Consider the following 6,159-nt stretch of genomic DNA (forward strand, 5'->3'; position numbering starts at 1 on the left):
CTGTGTGTGTTTGCTCCAGATCAACCAGAAGCCATCTGAAGTCAGGCCTCCGTGGACACAAATTAGAAACCCACCGCTTCGACCACAAAAACCAGCCTGAGCAAAACAATGTATGTAGGAACTGTTCCGCTTGTCTCACCATGTGGAACTGTTCTCAGAATGAGCCGCTATCCCTGCTGTGTAGCGACATTGCATTATCCGCAGAAAAAAAAAAAAATTATGCAATTATTTTGATGTACTTCCAGTCACAAAGGCAGGAGAAGTTGCCTGGTGGGTAATGGGGGTGACTGCTGCACAGCCTAAATCTTTGAATTATAATGAACAAGTGCTCCCTTGGAAGTCCAATTATGAAGGATGAATTCATGTGCTGTGAAAAATTCAACACAATGTATTGACTTTATTATGAATACAGGAAGTGAAAAAGGGTGGACAGTGGAAAACTGACAATTACAGCATCTCAAACTTTTGGTTATGGTTTGTAAAAATCTAATAATTTTTTAATACTTTATTTATATTTGGTTTATTAACAGACAAACAACACACAAACTGAGGGTCACTGGTTGAATTATTGTACCACAACTCTATCTATCTATCTATCTATCTATCTATCTATCTATCTATCTATCTATCTATCTATCTATCTATCTATCTATCTATCTATCTATCTATCTATCTATCTATCTATCTATCTATCTATCTATCTATCTATCTATAAAAAAAAGCATGCAAAATTGTACTAAAAAAAAAATCCGCGAAACAGCAAGGCCGCGAAAGGTGAACCATGTTATAGTGAGGGACAACTGTACTTTACACTCCTCGTCTTTGTTTTCATTGTGTGTGGCAGTAGTCGCTTTTCCATTGACCCTCAAATTGCGCAAATTTAACTTGAAAACACTGAAACACTGAAAAGAGTTGTTCAAAAAACTGGCTCTTTTATGTTTTTTGCATTATTTTGAAACATCAGTGTTTTAATGACTAAATAGGCTACATGGGATGATTGACATTACATTAAACTGCGCAAATTTAACTTGCGCATAAAAATTTACCTAATGGAAAAATTTCGTCTAAAGTCTCATTTTTCGATTAAAAGTTTTTGTGCTGGCAAGAAGTGGTTTTTCAGGTGTAGAACAAATGGAATATCACACAAAACTGCAATGGAAAGACCTTTTTTTCACAACTACAGTCAGGTGAATTAAAAAACCGGATGTTGACATACGTTACAACAAGCGAAGAAGAAGAAGAAACATATCACGGTGTGTGTGGACACACCAGGAAACCCAATCATTTTTGAATTTAGTATGAGATAGAGGGGTAATATACAATAATAATGAATATATCTGTCTTTATTTACTGTATTGTACAGGAAGCTCTTTTAGAGGTAGTTCTTTAGTTATTTAGCAAATGTCTTTTAGAATATATATACTAACCTTAACGTCAACCTGGCTACTAACCCACTGTTGTGTTTTTGGTCTGTCTGTTTTTTGTCTTCTTGTGCTGTATGTAAAGCTGCTGAATACTTGAATTTCCCTCGGGATTAGTAAAGTATCTATCTATCTATCTATCTATCTATCTATCTATCTATCTATCTATCTATCTATCTATCTATCTATCTATCTATCTATCTGTCTGTCTGTCTGTCTGTCTGTCTGTCTGTCTGTCTGTCTGTCTGTCTGTCTGTCTGTCTGTCTGTCTGTCTGTCTGTCTGTCTGTCTGTCTATCTATCTATCTATCTATCTATCTATCTATCTATCTATCTATCTATCTATCTACACACACACAATAGTATTACACAATATTTACATTTACATTACATCATAATGTGGGGGAAGAGGGGGGTTAAGATATATGGCATGTAATATACACCAGAAACAAAATGTCAGTTAGTAATAAAAAAATCAATATCCTGTCTTGGTTGTGTAAATGTTCTGTGTGTGGTGGAGTGTGTAAGATGTGTATGTGGTGTGACTGTTGTGATGTGGGCTTCTCAAAAAAAAACCTAAAAAAAAACCTAAAAAAAAAAAGAAATCAGGGATATGACCAAAGACAATCATTAGGTAACTGAAATTAAATGAGAAGAAGAGAAAGGAAAAGAGAGAGAGAGAGAAAGGAGGAAAATGGGGGGTAATAAAAATAAATAAGTGAATAAATAAATGAAAAAAAAAACAAAACAAATGAGATTAAAAGTACAGTTTATCTCCATTTGATTCCATTGCCCCCGCTGCCTCACCTCGCCATCACAGCCCTGCTGCAACTCTGTTTATTTATTTATTTATTTATTTATTTATTTATTTATTTATTATTTTCTACATAAGAAAACATGTTGAAAAATGTCAAAAACGGAATACATTCTTGTTATATCTTCCAGTAACACACTCAGAGTATTTCTGAAGGTTTAAACCTTAATCGGGCAAGTGACTATTTTTGGTAATTTCTACATACATTACAAGATAGAGACACCAACAGTTCCAATGAGGACAGTGAGTCAACAATCTCAGGTCCTTGAACTTTATCTCTGAGCTTTTATGGAAATCTACAAGATTAGTGAATTAAATACAGGAAAATAACTGATTTACACTTAAAATATTAGGATAATATTAGAATAAATAGTGATAAATCAGTTAAGAAAGGTGACGAATAGAGAAAAAAAAACATTTGGTAACTGACACAAAAGTAGCACTGGGTCTTTATGTTTTAAGCTTGTGCATCAAACATGTGCTGTTCTTTGATGCTGCAGTTAACATAGTGTCCACTGGAGGGCATCATTGAGTCACGCTCAACTCAGACTGTCCATATTGTCTTGATGGCTGCAATATATTAATTTAGGGTTGCAACACAAGTGGGGTCACTGCTGATATTTATAATTTCTGTAATCAAAACAAAAGCAAATGCAGTCTCATTCAAATCACCCTTATCAGGCTTTTAGCAGGTCCAGACTCTTCTGCCAGAGTCCGTAAAAGCTTCTGTGCTGAAGCCAATTTCCCGGAGTCGGTATGTGAAGAGGCTGGTGTTGCTGTGATTGGAGCAGCGCCTTTTTTGGAATCAAAAAATTGGCAATCATCATCGAGTTCAGCTATGTCAGCAGGCCGGACACCAACTACCACTGTTTGCGCCCGCTGTTTCTCAAAATGTTCAGAGAAAAATACTTGTGCTTTAAAAATGGACTGTGATTGAGTGTAATAGGAAATCAGAGGGGTCTTAAACTTACTCCACGCTTACACTCCTACCTTTTTGGATAATAGTGATGTCTGTGTTACATCCAAACAACGCAGAAAAGATATAATCGCAAGGTTTACATCATTCTTTTCAGCTCCAACCAGGCTCTCTGCTGCTTTAGAAGTGATTGAGTTTCGAAGAATTACCCAGTCTGACAAGTCTGCGACATAATTATTTCTCAAAACAGCATGAAAAAAATGAATACAGTTGTCCTTTGTTTATCATGGGGGTTACGTTCTAAAAATAACCCGCAATAGGTGAAATCCGCAAAGTAGTCAGCTTTATTTTTTACAATTATTATATATGTTTTAAGGCTGTAAAACCCCTCACCACACACTTTATACACTTTTCTCAGACAGGCATTAACATTTTCTCACATTTCTCTCTTGTTTAAACACTCTCAAAGTTCAAACCTTCATAGATTTGCTGCTGTCGTCCTTAAGTTATTTTCCTCCTTCTTTATGCAACGAACCGAAGATTCATTTATTCCATAATGGTGCCCTACAGCTGTGTTACTTCTACCTTCCTTCAGCATGTCCAGAAGTCCAACTTTTTGTGCAATGGTTAGCATCTTCCTCTGCCTTTTGGGTGCGACCGCAGGTGCCTTTGTCGGTGCAGAACGTTTCGTCGACATTGTGGGCTTTGTCGGGGAGAAAACCTGCAAACATACAGCACTTGTAGTGACGGGACTTTTGGCTCTTTGAAGGGAGCCGTTCACTGAAAAGAGTTGTTCAAAAAACTGGCTCTTTTATGTTTTTTGCATTATTTTGAAACATCAGTGTTTTAATGCCTAAATAGGCTACATGGGATGATTGACATTACATTAAATTGCGCAAATTTAACTTGCGCATAAAAATTTACCTATGGAAAAATTTCGCCAAAAGTCTCATTTTTCAATTAAAAGTTTTTGTGCTGGCAAGAAGTGGTTTTTCAGGCGTAGCACAAATGGAATATCACGCAAAACTGCCATGGAAAGACCTTTTTTTTGCAACTACAGTCAAGTGAATTAAAAAAACAAGCGAAGAAGAAACGTGTCACGGTGTGTGTGGACACACCAGGAAACTCAATCATTTTTAAATTTAGTGTGAGATAGAGGGGTAATATATAATAATAATGAATATATCTGTCTTTATTTACTGTATTGTACAGGAAGCTCTTTTAGAGGTAGTTCTTTAGTTATTTAGCAAATGTCTTTTAGAATATATATACTAACCTTAACGTCAACCTGGCTACTAACCCACTGTTGTGTTTTTGGTCTGTCTGTTTTTTGTCTTCTTGTGCTGTATGTAAAGCTGCTGAATACTTGAATTTCCCTTGGGATTAGTAAAGTACCTATCTATCTGTCTGTCTGTCTGTCTGTCTGTCTGTCTGTCTGTCTGTCTGTCTGTCTGTCTGTCTGTCTGTCTATCTATCTATCTATCTATCTATCTATCTATCTATCTATCTATCTATCTATCTATCTATCTATCTATCTATCTATCTATCTATCTATCTATCTATCTATCTATCTCTGTAAATCAACACCATATTTATGTTTGTCACCATGTTTATGGAATGACTTCTTGTGTCATCTTGCGATAATAAATAAACAAATCATGGCATTTGTGATTTTATGGAAAAACTGACATTACGCACTTGTGTTTTGTCGACATTCAGTAAATATCAGTAAAGTTTTTTGCAGATGTCCAATGGAAAAGCGACAAGTGATGTACTGTAGAACAGACTGAGGAAAGTGGCTTGGGACAAGAGGATTGGATTTCTTTAGGAATCCAAAAAAAAAGGAAAATAATGCCTCTTAGAAGTGACTGACGCCGTCTTTGTGTCTACAAGACGTACAGAAAATCTTTACAAATGCCTTGTTTTGCCTTTTAGATCAATGACTCTAAAAGACTCAAGGTCAAACACCCACAGATTAGATTCTTAAGGAATTTAAAGTGAGTTTAAAGTGGTGACGGCATGCAAAAACCAGGCTTACAGTAAATTGTTAAGCACAGCTGAGGTGACCTCGAGTTCACAGCATCATTGATCTGCTGCAGCTCTCTGCATGGTCAGATGGCCACAAAATAATGACAAAACCCTAAATTACCAGTGATGGCCACTCTGAGCAGAAAACATGCACACAGGCAGTTTTGTGTTGTTGTCCCGGTGGTTAGAAGCTGAAAAAGTCGCCTCTTTTTCAGGGAAATACATGAGCCGTTGAATATAAAAATAGCTGCTACATAAAAACAGCAACCATATAATCCAGCAGCATTTACGAAAATTATAAATCTAAATATAAAATGTTCCAAAGTACAAAATTCTATTTATTGTAGAGTTTGAGGAACTATGAAGATGACCCATATTTAGACTCTGTAAAAGGACTTTTCCACTAGATCTTGAACCTGTTTCGTTCAGGATTTGTGGAATTTTGGTGGCATCAAGCAAATGAATTTGTCAAAGATATAACAAATAGACAAAAGATTTAATCCATAAAGACTCAGTGCTACTTTTGTGGCAGTTCCCAAATGAATTTTTCTCTATATTTAACCTTTCTTCTTTTTTCAGTTATGTTTTATTGAGTTTTTTACAGCAGTAGTGCAAAAAAAATATCTAAACACTAGGAATTGTTGTTTTTATACAGAACAGAACATATGCAAAACACACATACAACAAAACAAACCAACAAAAAAAATATTATATTATATTATATTATATTATATTATATTATATTATATTATATTATATTATATTATATTATATTATCATTCATTTTCTGAACCCGCTTTATCCTCACTAGGGTCACAGGGGTCGCTTGGAGCCTATCCTAGCTACATAGGAGTGAAGGCGGGGTACACCCTGGACAAGTCGCCAGTTCATCGCAGGGCATTATATTATATTATATTATATTATATTATATTATATTATATTATATTATATTATATTATATTATATTATTTAACCTTTCTT

This window comes from Sphaeramia orbicularis, chromosome 14 (assembly GCF_902148855.1).
Source record: "Sphaeramia orbicularis chromosome 14, fSphaOr1.1, whole genome shotgun sequence".
Taxonomy (NCBI): domain Eukaryota; kingdom Metazoa; phylum Chordata; class Actinopteri; order Kurtiformes; family Apogonidae; genus Sphaeramia; species Sphaeramia orbicularis.